We start from the raw sequence: 16,646 nt of genomic DNA on the forward strand, positions 1-16,646 counted from the left end.
ATCTGTATTTGCCATTGTGTTTGTCTTTCCTTTGATTTTATTTATTTATTCTTTTAATAACTTTTTTTTTTTGGCCTTCTTTCATTGTTATTCGTCCCTCTGAGGTTCTGGCTTTAGGACTCCTTGTAGTAATTTTTGGAGTGGGGGTTTAGTTGCAATGAAATTCCGGAGTTTCTGTTTGTCTGGGAAGGTCCATATTCTTTCTTCAAAGAGGAAGGAGAGCTTTGCGGGATAGAGTATTCTTGGTTGGCATCTGTTTTCTTGGAGTCTGTTGACTATGTCCCTCCACTCTCTCCTTGCCCGTAGTGTTTCTTCGGAGAAGTCTGATGTCAGCCTGATTGGTTTTCCTTTGAATGTTATCTGTTTCTTCCCTCTTGCCAGCTTCATTATTTTTTCCTTGTCCTGGATTCTTGGGAGCTTTACTATTATGTGTCTTGCTGTATTTTTTCTTTCGTCGTGGAAGTTTGGTGTTCTTCTTGCTTCTTGTATATCAATTTTCAGCTCCTTCTTCACATTTGGGAAGTTCTCTTCAATTATCTCTTTGAATATTTTCTCTGTTCCTACTTCTCTCTCCTCTCCTTCTGGTATTCCTATAACTCTTATATTTCCTTTCCTCATGGAGTCAGATAGTTCCCGAAGTCTTTCTTCATTCTTTTTCCTTCGTACTTCTCTTTCCTTTTCTGTTTTGGTTCTTTTTATTTCTGTGTCTTCAAGAGCACTTATTCGTTCTTCCATTTCATCAATTCTGCTTTCATTGCTTTTCCCAGAATTCTTTAGTTCTTCCACTAATTCTTTGATCTCCTGCATTTCTTTTACTTCCCTCTTTAGGGACTCAATTTCATTCTTCTGATCGTTGATTATTTTTCCCTTATCATTGTTTTCCTTTATGACTGCTGTCAGTTTTTTAATCACGACAATTTTAAATTCTCTTTCTGGAAGGCTCAGAAGTTCTTCCAAGTTACTGTCGTTGCAATCTGGGGGCTGGTTTTCTTTTTGTGGTGTGCTTTTTCTCTGGAGAGTTGCTAGGTTGCGTGTGGTTCTTCTCCTCCCTACTGTCTGTTTTCTAATTTGCCGTATGCGTTGGGACACTGTGTTGTTGGGACTGGCCGGCATCTTGGGTGGGCTTCTCTTCTCCCCTCTGGTTCCTCCAGGAGTCATCTGTCAGTTTCAAGCAGTCTTTATTGGAGAAAGGTCCCTGTCCTAAAATGTCGATGTGGGGACACACTCCCCTGTGCGCCTGGTCTGCCCCAGCGGTGGGTTCCTGCTCCCCCTCTGGGCTTGGACTGCAGGCCAGAGGGGGTCTGGCATGGGCGAACTTCCCCCGCTCACCTCTGGCTCCTGAGGAAGCCTTCTGCAGGTAGTCTTTACTGAAGAAATGTCCCTGTTCTAAAATGGTGATGTGGGACACACTCCCTGCGCGTCCAGTGTCAGGCACACTCTTCTGCGTGCCTGGTCTGCCCTGGCTGTGGGTGCTCGCTCTCCCTGTGGGCTCAGACTACTTGTTCGGAAGGGGCCGGGTGTGGGCTAACTCCCCAGCTGGCCACTAGCTCCTTCAGGAGCCTGTGCTGTCTACAAGTCGCTAGGTGGCGCCAAAGATCTCTCCTAGAGCCCTTGGGGAGCTGATTTTCCACCCCGTGGGACAGGGAGCAAAGCGGGGATGGTAGGGTACACCTCAACGGCTTTGGGGTGCTGTGTCTGCCTTGTGCCCCACCGTCGTGGGGAACCCACGCCCCTAATTTCGTGCCCCGGGTCTCAGTTCCAAAGCCCTCAGTTCCAGGACGCGGGCTGTAGCCCAGTTCAGTGGCACGGGTATGGCGTCTTTTGCACCGCTCCCGTGCCTGGGCGCCTGGTTCCTGCTTACTCAGGGAGGGACCTTCACCTCAGTGAGGATCTCCGTGCGTCTCCCCGCAAGCCTAGGTCGTCTTCCAAGCCTAGGTCGCAGGCGCGGGGACCTGGGCAGCCGCGATCCTGGTCTGCACTTGCTTTTCAAGTGCGCCGAGCGCGCCGCTATCCGCGCAAGCTTACCGGCAGCCCGGGCTGTGTGCGCGTCTCCCAGGGTCTTTGTTCTTCTCTAATGGCGCCCGGAGCAGTTCGCTCACCGCAGCGGTGAATCCTGCAGGGTTCGCCTCAGCTCCCGTTCAAGGGGTGTGGTGGCTGCAATAGTTCCTTTCCACTCACAGTCCCCCTTGCTGCGTCGTTTGTTCTTGGTGGCCGTTTTGGTTTGTTGTTTTCCTCCTCTCTGCCGGTCGAGAGTGCCGCCTCTGTGGGCGGGGGAGGGGAGCAGGGTTCTGAGCTTCCCTCCCTTCTGGTCCTCTTTTATGGCAACTTTCTTCTTTGGGCAGTTTGCTGGAGTCGTCCGTTTATCTTCCGTGTCCCAGTTCTCACTGGGACCTGCCGCTTTTCCTCCCTATTAACTTTTTTTAATGGGAGATCTTACTCGCAGCGTCTCCTCGCCGCCATGTTGCTCCGCCGCATCTGCTTTACAAATATTATTTTAGCTTTTTTCACATCCATTAGGAACCTCCCAGCATTTAGAATTTTCTTTCCTTTTTGATGAAATATTAGTTGAAAGGAGTTTAGCTGAAATTATAACCAAAGGAAGTATTATGCTTTCAGAAAAATCTCAAGGAAAGTATGACAAGCAACAGTACTAGCTGTTGAATCAGACTCTAAAGAGTCTGGAGAGATTCAACCAATTAGTGTGAAAGCTGGAGATAAAATTATTCTTCTAGCATATGAAAGCACTAGAGTAGTTTCTGACACCAAGGATCACTCCTGATTTAGAAATGGTAACATTCTTGGAAAATACGTAGACTGAAGTCATGATTAAAATGGCATTTTTTTTAAAGATTATTTATTTATTTATTTATTTATTTATTTATACAAGCACTGGGTACAGTTAGAAGCGCGGGAGGGTGAGAGAATTCACCAGAGCCAGAGCGGGAAGCAGAGCAGGCAGAAGGACCGAAGTACACTGCTGAGGGGAGCAGCGGGCCGCAGGAGAGGTCTGCATGCCATGTGGGACCCTTCTCCGGTGGCGGGGGAGCAGCCGGGGATCGAATCGGCACCGCAGAGGCTGCGGGCAGCTTTGCAACCCAGCGCTCAACCACTGCGCCACCGGGGAGGCCCCTAAAATGGCATCTTGCGAAGCTTCCCCTTTCCCTGAAGTTCTGAAGTCTTTAATCAAGCACATAATTTCCATGTCCTTGTATTATAAACCTGTGCTATCCAAACTAAAAAAACATTTTGTATAATAGATAAAATCTCCCTGCTGGAATTGTATGGTTACTTAAAGTTGCTTCTTTTCCTCTTTGTTTTGGTCTATATTTTTCTCAGGGGTCAGAACACCTTTTATAGTCTATGATAAGGTGTAGGGAAATTAAAAAGTTCACTGAGAACTCTCAGCATGAAGATAGGGTTTGCTGACTTCCAGCATTACATCACTAAATCATTTGGGGCTTTGTCCCAATATTACTATTCTAGGTATTTCCTCTTGTAATGAAGAATCCCTGGAGAAGACTTCCAATATCCTGCATGAGATAAACTCCTAAGTTCTGGAACAAGAAGGAGAAAAAAGGCTAGAATTTAGATTTCAGTATGAATATATTCATTTAACACCTCCCTACTCAATACATTCTATATGATAATTTCCAACCCAGAGTAATAAAAGACAACAATAACAAAACAAACAAGCTCAGAAATGGGAAATAGAGAAAAGATCCAATATCTGAATAATAGGAAATATATAGTAATCTGCTTTAAATTCTCTAACTTTGTGTTGAGGATGGGGAAGAGGCAGTTATCTAGCAGGGTGAGATGAAGGTGTTAACGCTCATGCCAAAACTACTTTCAGTGTCCCTCTGTTCCAGATAAACCAACATTTCCTGAACCATTGAAAGTTTTATGGGGTAGGTAGTGCTAGTTTTTAGCTCTTTGCAGGCAATATCCATCTATCTGTTTTATAGGTGCAAATTCCGTTTGCTTTTGTCTCCTCTGTTATTTTCTACCACTTTGTGCCTTCTATCTTTTCAATAGTAAGCATTTAATGTGGTTTAGGGATGAAAACAATTATATGTCTATGTCAAACCCATAAATTTTATCCAGAATTGTAAATATAACTTTTGGCTATTCTAATGGGTGGTTTTCTTAGAGCATTTGTCACAATCTATATTTTAAACTATATTTACTTGCTGTTTGTCTCAAGCAGAATGTATCTTTATTATTCATGGTATACCCCACAATTATCGGGGTCTTTTGCAAAGTAGGCATTAAATACTTGTCAAATGAGTGATAGAGCTAAGTTCATCAAATACCATGGGTAAATGTTTCTCTGGTCTCTTTGTTTTTTTTTTTTTTTTTAGAGGCATGTTTTATTTATTTATTTGTTTGTTTGTTTCATTTATACATGCACTGAGTACAGTCAGAAGCGTGGGAGGGTGAGAGAATTCACCAGAGCCAGAGCAGGGAGCAGAGCAGGCAGAAGGACCGAAGCACACTGCTGAGGGGAGCAGCGGGCGGCAGGAGAGGTCTGCGCGCCATGTGGGACCCTCCTCTGGTGGCCGGGGAGCAACCGGGGATCGAACCGGCGCTGCAGAGGCCGCGGGCAGCTTCGCAACCCAGCGCTCAACCGCTGCGCCACCGGGGAGGCCCTCTCTGGTCTCTTTGCCTGCATTTTCTCAGCTAGTTCTCTATCTCCTTCCATGAGATAAGAGATTCTTATTGTCATGCTCACTTCTCAGATGAAGAACTGAGAAACAGTGTAAGTTATGGAGTTGCACAGCAAGATTGCTAGCCTGCAGAACTGATAATGATAGCCTTGTCACCTGTTTGTGCTATCTCTTAAGTTAGTGATGCCTTACCAAAGCATCCTTTACAGATGAACTATTGTTATCCTCATTTTGTTAATGAAGAAACTGAATGTACTGTAACTTGTCTATGGCTATTTAGTGTTGTTTAGTCTAAGGTTATTTACTTATACATATGGAATTCAAACCCAGGCTCCATGCTCTTTTTTTATTTTAAGATTTTATTTGTTTGTTTGTTTATTTGTAGAACTGTGTGTAGGCCAGAAGTGTGGGGGGTGGGGGAAGGAAGGAGAGGTGAGAGGATTCACCAGAGACAGAGTGGGCAGCACAGCAGGCAGACTGAAAAACACTGCTGAGGGGAGAAGAAGGGGCGAGACAGGAGAGGTCTGCTGCGCCATGTGGGTCACCTTCCTGACCTGGGATTGAACTCAGGGTGCCATGTGGGCGATTGTGGTGATAGTGCTGAGACTTAACTCCTAGGCCCACAGGGAGGCCCAGTTCCATGTTCTTAAGTACAGGGTATTATGTCACAGTGCCGGCAGCTGCTCGAAACAGACATATATGAATACTTAAATACATGGCACAGTTTATGGATGATGTTCAAAAGCCATAGCACAGAACAAATGGTATGCTCACCAATTTATTTGAGCATTTTTTATTCTAAGTACCATTTATTGAATTAGAACCATCTGATTTGAGTAGTGATATTGGGGACATAAAAGTACTCATGTTTGATTCTTTGATGCCAGGGTCAGGAAGGTGAGGATACACACACACACACACACACACATACTTTTTTTTCTCACTAGGCAACACCTTACATGAAAGCTCAGCTTTGATGATAGAAATACAAGAAATTCTTTTTGGAATCTTAGGCTATTTACACCAATTACCATTTACACCAATTTGGAATCTTAGGCCACTGAGATTAAATTTGGATTCCCTTCTCACTAGTTGTTGCTCACTTCCCTATTGAAAGCCCAAATTCTTTGTCTGTAAATTAGATATACAACAAAACTACTATAAAGTAGTTGGGGGGATTTAATTGTAGCATAAGTACCTATGACTGTGTAGTAAATGTTTAATAAACATTAGCTTTTACAATTAATGCTGGGTCATATAATTTAGTGTTCATTGTTTTTTTTTCCTTTTGTTTGTCAGAGGTGGCATCTGCATTTTACATATCCTTATAAATTCAGGGAAAGTTAATACATAATCCCCAATTAAAAAAAAAGTATCTAAAACTTTGTCATGCCAAAGACCTTACTAATTGGCAGTCTGTCAGTTTATCAGCTCTCCCTATCTGTTTCTCTGTTCTAAGCTTTTCTGTGGGCTCCATAACAGAGGCCACTTCTCAGAGGAAAATATGCTTTGAATGTTTATCGTGAAGATAACATTCTACATTTTTATTAGAATAACAATGCTCTTACATATCATTACCTCAAAAAATTTTTTCAGAGTACATGACAATCCAAATCCATGAATTAATCATGTGAAGGGAGAACATGTTGTGGATATATTGCAGATAGCTCTAGACTATCTAATTAATAAGCAGGGTCTGGCTAGTATACAATAAAAAATACATTTTTATAGCTCACTGCCTAGTCACTCTGTGGAGGGTTGCATTACTGCCACCTGGTGGCAGATAAAATTTAAAGATAGCAAAAAAATCTAGCTATCAATATTACATGTATTTTAAAAATCTACCAAATACACATAATTATGTTTCCCTATTGGTTTATAAAATTCCACTTCAAATTTTTTAAAAAGTTAAATTAAATTTAACTGTTAAGGTAAAATATATCTTTGGCCATTGATCACCTTGACAAACCCGGGACTTAACATTTTGTCTTTTTGTCTCTTTGGTGGCATGTTGTTTACTCAAGGTATCTCTTACCATTTCCTCTTCTGAGAACAATATGGGGATGGAGGATGAATAGGATTGAGAGGGTGTTATTGGCTCAGTTCTGGTATTAAATACTTTTGGGAGTTAGACTTAAAAATAATGCTTTGTAGAAATCTGGAAAAAAGAATGCATAATTAGAATTAATCTTCATTATGCTATTTTGGCGAGTAGTTCTTAAAATGACTTAAATAATAATGATTATACTGTTTATTAATTTACATTTCATCATTACCTGAGATGACTCCCTAAACTTGTAAAGAGAACTTGGGCTAAAATAGAAGTCAAGAGAACAGATATTTGGGGGATACTTCATATACATAGGCATCTTTATAATTTAAGTTGTGGGAATGAACATTAGAAAAAGTAACAAAGGTATAAAGGTAAGTACCTGGGTTTTAGGGAAGCTGCAGTGGCTACTTTCTATCCCATTCAACACCCTCCCTTTCTGGATGTTGTTAGACAGCCAAATTGGTCATTAACTTTCCAATTACTGCTAAGCTAAGCTGAGTGAGTTGTGAGAAATGCCTTAAGGCTCTGAGCCCTTGCTTCTCAGCTCAAAAAAATTCTGTGTAAAGAGCAGGACTTATGCTATTTTATTTAAAAATATGACAATATTAACAATAAAAAGTCTTATGTACGAAGGTGGTGTAGACGAGTGACAAGAATATAATGTCAAAATAATAAACATTCCAAACTTTAGTTGGTGGATGTTTTGTTGCTAGGTGTGATGCAGAAACAAACATCTGAAGAGGTGTGAATCCTCACCTCTGAATCATATATAGTGTTGTGAACCAATGCTACCTCAATAAAAAAAATTCAATAAAAAATAGAATCACAAGAGAGAGAAGATCGCCATGGTGGTGGGGAAACGCTGGGAGTAAGTCCTCCCATAAAAAGTTACTAGGGAGGAAAAGCAGCAAGTCCCTGTGACAACCAGGACATGGAAGACAAACGCGGGACTGGCAAACTGCCCAAAGAGGAAAGTTGCCATAAAAGAGGACAAAAAGAGAGGAAAGCTCAGAATGCTGCTACCCTCCCCTACCCACAAAGCCAGCACACTCCAAAAGAAACAACAACAACAACAATGAGAAAAAACTACACATCAAGCGGGACAGCGAGTGGAAAGGAACTATTGCAGGCACTGCACCTTGTGAACGGGAACTGTGGAGAACCACACAGGAATCACCACGGAGGTGAGTGGCAGGCTCCGGGCACCATTAGAGGAAGATAAGGACTCCACAGAGACCTACAAATAGCCCAAGGCCAGTGGGTAAGCTTGTGCAGAAAATCATATGCATTTCATGACTGCCCAGATCCCCGTGCCTGCGACCTAGGTTTGTGGGGAGACATGTGGGAACTGTCACTGAGGTAAATGACTCTCACTTAGTAATCAAAAACCAGGCACCCGGGCACAGGAGCATGGTGCAAAAGGCGCCATTTCTGTGAACACTGAACTGGGCTACCGCCCACATCCCAGATCTGAGGGCTTCGGAACTGAGACCTGGGGCACGGAATTTGGGGTGTGGGATCCCCACGATGCATGGCACACGACAGACACAACACCCCACACCATTGAGCCATTCCACGACACCCCCACTCAGTTCCCTAGAGTCCCATGGGGAGAAAGCACAGCTCTGGAAGGATACTAGGAAAGATCTCTGGTGCCACCTAGTGATCAGAACAAAATCACCAACTTCCTAATAGTTGGAAGCCAGGGTTTCCAAAACCACCCTCAGGCAGAGGGGGTGGGCCACACAGACAGGGGCAAGAAGGGAAACAAGGTGTGGAGCAAGACCCCATTCTGGAACTGAGAGCTGGGCACAGGATTCGGGCCTGGGACACACCATAACAGTGGGTACTGCACAGGGTGACTGGCATTGTTTTGGATCTGAGACCCTGAGATTGAGAACTAGAGCACAGAATTCAGGGCATGGGATCCACACAGCCGTGGGCACAGCACCAGGTGAACATAGGGCAGACACAGCACCCAGCGTGAGCTACAGGCCCTGTTTTGAGGTGCTCCCCTCCCCCTCCATTTCCCAGAGAAGTACAGGGGAAAAGCGCATGTCAGCAAGTACAGGTCTCTCGCACCACCTAGTGACCAGAGCAAAATCACCAACTAACTTAATCCCTGCTGGAACTGAGTAAATAAGGAGGGAGGGAACCCTAAGAGACAGCGCCCAGCAACATAGCCACAGCATCAACACTCTGGTGGAGTTTTAGCCTACCAGTGCTGGTCTCAGTCTGGTAAACAGTTTTTGACATCCCTGAAGGAGCAATCCAATGAGATGCCTGCCAACACCAGTGGCACAACGACCCAACACAAAGAACAAATTAGAAAGCAAACAGCAGGGAGAAGGAAAAATACAAATAACCAAGCAAGCCCACAGGAGAAGTACATACCACAAAAAGAAAATCAGTCACTGAGCTCAACAATGACATAGAAGAAATTCTCTGCCTGTCAGATAAAGAATTAATAATCATCATTATGAAAAAGTATAATGAGATGAGACAAATAATCAATGAACTGAAGAACAAAAATGAGACCTTAAAAAAGGAAGTGAAAGAAAAGGAAGAGACTAAAAGATTACTGTAAGAGACAAAGAGCTCTTGAGAAAGCATTGAAAACAGAACTGAGGAAATGGAAGAATGGATAAGTACTCTTGAAGATACAGAAATAGAAAGAACCAAAAGAGAAAAAGAGAAGTGCAAAGGAAAAAGAATGAGAATACCCCTAGACAATTATCAGACTCCATGAAGAGAGGAAATATAAAAGTTAAAGGCATTCCAGAAGGTGAGGAGAGAGACAAAGGATCTGAGAAATTATTCAGAGATAATTGAAGAAAACGTCCCAAGTATGAGAAAGGAGATGAATATAGACATACAAGAAGCAAGAAGAACACCCAATTACCACAATGAAAAGAAAACTACAGCAAGACACATAATAGTAAAGCTTGCAAAACTCCAAGACAAAGAAAAAATAATGAAACTAGCAAGGGGGAAGAAACATATAACTTATAAGGGAAAATCAATGAGGTTAACCTCAGACTTCTCCGAAGAAATACAACGGGTAGAAGAGAATGGAGTAAAATATTCAAAAACTTCAAGACAGCAAATGCCATCCAAGAATACTTTACTCTGAAAAGCTCTCCTTCCTCTGCAAAGAAAAAATACAGACCTTCTCAGACAAACAGAAACTCCAGAAATTCATTACAACTCTAAAAACCCCTACTCCAAAAAATTCTACAAGGAGTCCTAAAGCCAAAACCAACAGAGGAATGATCAAGAAGAACAGAATAAAGTGAGGAATAAAATCACAAAAAAAGACAAACAAAATGGCAAATACAGATGCCAACATAGCAATATTAACTCTAAATGTAAATGGATTAATTTCATCAATAAAAGACACAGAGTAGCACACTGGATTAAAAAACAAAATCCATCCTTCTGCTGTCTCCAGGAAACACATTTAACCACAAAAGATAAACACACACTGAAAGTAAAAGGTTGGAAAACAATCCTACAAGCAAATGGAACAAAAAAAGAAAGCAGGAACAGCTATACTTATATCAGATGAAATAGACTTCAAATTTAAAAAAGTGAAAAGGGGGCCTCCCCTGGTGGCGCAGCGGTTGAGCGCTGGGCTGCGAGGCTACCCGAAGCCTCTGCAGCGCCGGTTCGTTCCCCAGCCAGCGTCGAGGGTCCCACAAAAAAAAAAAAAAAGTGAAAAGAGACATAGATGGACACTACGTTATGAACAAGGGGACAATACATCAGGAAGATATAACACTCATCAACATATATTCACCAAATGAAGGAGCACCAAAATATATTAGACAGTTATTATCAGCTCTGAAAACAGACATTAAAGAAAATACATATATTGTGGGAGACTTGAACACTCTACTCACCAAGAGACAGATCAACGAGACAAAAAATAAACAAAAACACTGAAGCCCTTAATAAAGACATAGAACTCATGGACTTACCGACATCTATAGGACACTGCACTCCAAAAATTCTGAGTACACATTTTTCTCAAGTGCCCATGGATCATTCTCTAGAATCAACCACATACTAGGCCACAAGACAAACATCAACAGATGCATGAAGATCAAAATCATTCCAACTATCTTCTCTGATCATAAAGGCATCAAACTAGAAATAAATCATGAAAAGAAAACAAGGAACCCTCCCACTTCATAGAGACTGAAATCCACACTACTGGAAGACCACTGGATTAATGAGGAGATCAAAGAAGAAATTAAGAAATACTTTGAGTTGAAAGACAAGGAAGACCGCACGTTGCAGAATGTATGGAATGCAAGAAAAGCAGTGATAAGAGGAAAATATATAGCAATACAGGCTCACATCAACAAACAAGAAAGAACTCAAAGAAACAACCTAATCTCACATCTCAAAGAGCTAGAAAAAGAACAACAAAAAAACCTAAAGCCAGTAGAAGAAAGGAAATAATAAAAATCAAAGCAGAAATAAATGAAACAGAAATTAAAAAAACAATCCAAAAGATCAATGAAATCAAAAGTTGGTTCTTTGAAAAAATAAACAAAATAGACAAACCTCTAGCCAGGCTTACAAAGAAAAAATGGGAGAAAACACATATAAACAGGAATATAAATGAAAGAGGAGAGATCACAACAGACTCAGTAGAGATCAAAAGAATAATCAGAGATTACTATGAATACTTATATGCAAACAAATTGAACAACCTAGAAGAGATGGACAAATTCTTAGAATAACATAATCATCCAAAGCTGGACAAAGAAGAAATGGAACACCTAAACAGACCAATTACAAGCAGCAAAATTGAGGCAGTAATCAAAGCACTCCCCAAAAACAAAAGCCCTGGCCCAGACAGCTTCATAAATGAATTCTACCAAATGTTCAGCAGTGAATTAGTGCCTATCCTACACAAATCTTTCAAAAAATTGAAAAAGAAGGAATACTACCAAATATGTTTTACAAAGCCAACATTACTCTAATACCAAAACCAAACAAAGACAACACAAAAAAAGAAATTTACAGGCAATATCCCTAATGAACACTGATGCAAAAATCTTCAATAAAATCCTTGCCAACAGAATCCAACAATGCATCAAAAGGATAATACATCATAATCAAGTGGGATTCATCCCAGGGGCACAAGTATGGTTCAACATACGAATATCGATCAGTGTAATCCAACACATCAACAAAAAGAAAAATAAAAACCAATGGTCATATCAATAGATGCTGAGAAAGCATTCAACAAAGTCCAACATCCATTTATGATGAAGGCCCTTGAAATTCTCGGGATAGAAGGAACATAACATGATAAAAGCCATATACAACAAACCCATTGCCAATATTATTCTCAATGGTGAAAAGCCGAAGGCCTTTCCTTTAAGATCAGGAACAAGACAAGGATGTCCACTCTCACCACTGCTCTTCAATATAATACTGGAGGTCCTAGTCACAGCAACAAGACAAGAAAAAGACATACAATCAATCCAGATAGGGAAAAAAGAAGTAAAACTATCACTATTTTGCAGATGATATGATAATATATAGACAGAACAACAAAAACTCCACAGAAAAACTATTCAAAATAATCAACCAGTTCAGTAAAGTAGCAGGATACAAAATCCTATACACAATCAATCTGAAGAAGAAGAAATCAAGAAAATCATCCCTTTTATAATTGAAACAAACAAACAAAAAAACCCAAATACTTCGGAATAAACCTGACAAAAGAGGTAAAAGACCTATACAAAGAAAATTATAAAACACTGTTAAAAGAAATAGAAGAAGACACAAAGAAATGGAAAGACATCCCCTCTCATGGATTGGAAGAATTAACATTATTAAAATATCCAACCTACCAAAAGCAATACACAGATTCAACATTATTCCAATAAAAATCTCAATGACATTCTTCAAAGAAATAGAACAAATACTGATGAAATTCATATGGAACCACAAAAAACCACAAATAGCCAAAGCCCTATTGATGAAAACAAAGGAGAAAGGAGGTATCACACTTCCAAACTTCAAGCTATGCTACAAAGCCATAATAATTAAAACAGTTTGGTATTGGAACAAAAACAGACACACAGACCAATGGAACAGAATAGAGAGCCCAGAAATAAAACCACACTTATATGGACAACTGATCTTTGACAAAGGAGCAAAGAATATGCAATGGAACATGGACAGTTTGTTCAATAAATGGTGCTGGGAAAACTGGACCACCACATGCAAAAGAATAAAATTAGACCACTACCTTTCACTGTGCACAAAAATCAACTCAAAATGAATAACAGAACTGGACTTAAGACCTGAAACCATAAAATATATAGAAGAAAATATAGGTGTACAGGTGTTCTTTTGAATCAATGTTTTTGTGCAATAACATCTTTAAAGACTGGTCACCCAAAGCAAAGAAAGTCAAGGAAAAGATAAACACCTGGGATTACATCAAACTGAAAAGCTTCTGCACAGCAATAGAGACATTAACCACAACAGAGAGACACCCCACTGACTGGGAAAAAAACCTTTGCACTCCAGTCAACTGATAAGGGACTGAGCACAAAGATATACAGGGAACTCACATGACTCAATAAAAACAAAATAAACAATCCAGTCAAGAAATGGACAGAAGAACTTAAAAGACATTTCTCCAAAGAGGAAATTAAAATGGCCAACAGGTGTATGAAAAAATGTTCAACATCCCTGATCATCAGGGAAATGCAAATTAAAACCACGTTGAAATACCAACTTACCCCAGTCAGAATGGCACATATCAAAAAAACAAGCAACAAATGTTGGCAAGGATGTGGTGAAAAAGGAACTCTCCTACATTGCTGGTGGGAGTGCAATCTGGTCCAACCACTATGGAAAGCTGTCTGGAGGTTCCTCTGTCTTCTAAAAATGGAGCTACCATATGACCTGGCAATTCCACTACTAGGGATCTACCCAAAGGACACAGAAACAGTGATTCAAAAGAACACCTGTACACCTGTGTTTCCTGCAGCACTATTTACAATAGATAAATGACCAAATGACCAAAAATAGATGACTGGATCAAGAAGATGTGGGATATATACACGATGGAATATTATTCAGCAATCAAAAAAGATAAACTCATGCCATTCGCAGCAACATGGATGGAACTAGAAGGAATTATGCTCAGCAAAATAAGCCAGAAAGAAAAAGAAAAATATTGGATGGTTTCACTTATAGCAGGAATATAGGGAAAACAAAGAAAACATCAGTGTAAAAAAAATAACAGCACAAAACGCAACAAAGCAAAAACGGACAATTATAAATCAGAGACATCTTACAGGGGAGGAAGAGGAAAAGGGATCAGAGGGAGGGAGGTAAGGGCACAGGGGACTGAGGTGATGGCGCATGGGTGCATTGGTGAAGGAAATTCTATGGGGACTACACATAGGGGGTAGGTGGAAGCAAATATTGTTTAAAAATGAACAATGATGGCCTCTCCGGTGGTGCAGCTGTTGAGAGCTAGGTTGCGAAGTTGCCCACAGCCTCTGCAGCACCGGTTCGATCCCCGGCTGCTCCTTGGCCTCCACAGGAGGATCCCACATGGCGCGCAGACCTTTCCTGGCACCCTCTGCTCCCCTCAGCAATGTACTCCAGTCCTTCTGCCTGCTCTGCTCCCCGCTCTGACTCTGGTGAATTCTCTCACCCTCCCGCATTTCTGACTGTACCCAGTGCTTGTATAAATAAATAAAAATAAATCTTAAAAAAAAATGAACAATGATGTAAAAAAATTAATGAAAAAGGCAAAAAAATAAAATAAAACTTCTATTTTAAAGCATATATATATATGTATATGTATAAACCTACATGAAGCTTTTGTAAACTCCACTCCACAAATATAAGGCACTAATGTGTGCTAATCCAATTTACCTCGCTAAGGAAATACAATAACAGGTAGTAAAAATCAGCAAATTGGTGAGGTAGTTATTCACTGTCTCACTTACCTTAATAAAGGTTGCATTTTACTATAACTCATTTATTTTCTAAGTATTAATGTTATGAATTATGAATTATATGTATTTAATTTTTTAGTTTGGCTAACATTTCATATATAAGATACAAAGCAGACAATTTTTTCATATATAAACACAAAATTCTAACCAAGAAAGAGATCATGAACAACATATTTAGAAATTCCAGTAAAAACACAAAAACAATTTGAAAAATATATCTGTTAGTTTTTCTCAGGATATTATTTAGTTAGCAATATTACCTTACATGGTATTTCAAATGGGAGCACCTTGATGGTGGGTTTTATAAATGATAATCAAGGCAGTAAAATCTCTTGTCAATTAAGAGAAAACACAAGATGGCCCTAGCGCAGAATAACTCAACAGAATTATTTATGTTAAATGCAATTGATGAAGGTTAGGAATAGAAAATTTAGTATGAAGGTTTGCAAGACCAGACAATGAAGGTGGGGGTAGAAATGATTGACATAGTCATTAAACCAGCCATAGAAATGAAAAATCTTTAGGCACCAACTGCTTAGCAAGTATCAGACTACTATAGAAAATATCCAGAGGGGCAGACCAGAGGTGGAGAACTGGAGATTGAGGGTATTGTAGAGAATCACCAGTCCTTACAAATCAACCTGGTCACACCTTAGAAGTAATTAACAATAGATATCAATTCCATAAATGAATGAAGCCTTCCCCCAAAGAAGAATATTGCATTAGTTCCATTGCTGCACTAGCAAGATTCAGCTCTCCTGATCACCTGTGACTATGCAGGTGTTTCTAACCTCCCCCACCCCACTCTCCACCCCCACCATGCCCAAACTTTTTCCTTTGCAAAGCAGCAGCAATAACTTTCTTACCCACCTGTGACGATGCAGGTGTCTCTCTTTATCTTTCTCCTTTTCTTAATAAACTTGTCCTTTTAAAATGCAACTTTTGCCTGTGTCTGGGAAAATGTCTTTGTCTCCTGGGTAAACATGCTATGTGTCGCTGAAAGGGGAACTCTAGTTACCCAAAGACACTGTTAGGAGAATGGATGCTCATGGGTCAGGGGTGTGGAAGTCAGTTGAGGAATAACAATCGCCACAGCACATGTGAGGGCAAGCAAGTGTGGATTTATTAAAGCAAGGGGAAATGACTCCTGACAGTAGGAGGGGGTTCACGGGAGGATGCCCATTTTACCACCCCTGTCTATAACTCTATACTGTCTGACTTCCTGTTTCTCAATATGCCACACTATTGATTAGGCACTAGGGGGTCAGGAAGTTTTGGGTGCTTGTTTTTCTGTTCCTTATTTGTCCTGTAACTGGATCTTACTCTCAATGGTGGCTAGCTCAGCAAAATTTCAGCAAAGCACTTCTATTTTTCTGGGAGCTGTTTTGTTCCTTCTGTTCCTATATTGTTTAAAATCATTGTCTTATGTCTCAGCCTTTCCAGTTCCACCAGTCCTTTGTCTCAGTCCCTCTCGACCCCATTCTCTAAACCCAACACCTCTCTAAAATGACATCTCAATGGTGATATTAGCAGGCAGAATGAGGGGCACCTCAAGACCTCCAATCCTGCATACTCTAAATGCGCTCTGCCACATACCACATAGAAAAAACATACTCTTAGTGTATAAAACCTCAATAGAAAAGAACTTTAATAGAGTTAGTGTGCATAGAAAGTGAGAAGAGAGAAAGGAAATTAGTTTCCAATGAAGAACCCAAAGTCACCCATCCCCTTGTGGGAATGTAACTTGGCAATTGTAAACAGTGCTGAATGAACATAGGCATGAATGCATCATTGTAAATTAGTGACCAGAGTATTTATTTTTTAATCCATGAATAGTGAAGACTAAGTAAGACTCATAGAGTCAGACCTGAGTCACCAGAGTGTCATAAATTTGAAACGAATGAACAAACATGTAGAACC

General features: G+C 40.5%; 1 protein-coding gene across 1 annotated transcript in view; it reads left to right on the forward strand.

Moving 5' to 3' along the window:
• HPGDS (hematopoietic prostaglandin D synthase) overlaps window positions 1-16,646 on the forward strand; it is a gene marked incomplete at both ends in the record, with an annotated part of 54,835 nt that overhangs the window by 16,941 nt on the left and 21,248 nt on the right. The window lies entirely within an intron of this gene.

This window comes from Talpa europaea, assembly GCF_964194135.1.
Source record: "Talpa europaea genome assembly, chromosome: 5".
NCBI classification, from domain to species: domain Eukaryota; kingdom Metazoa; phylum Chordata; class Mammalia; order Eulipotyphla; family Talpidae; genus Talpa; species Talpa europaea.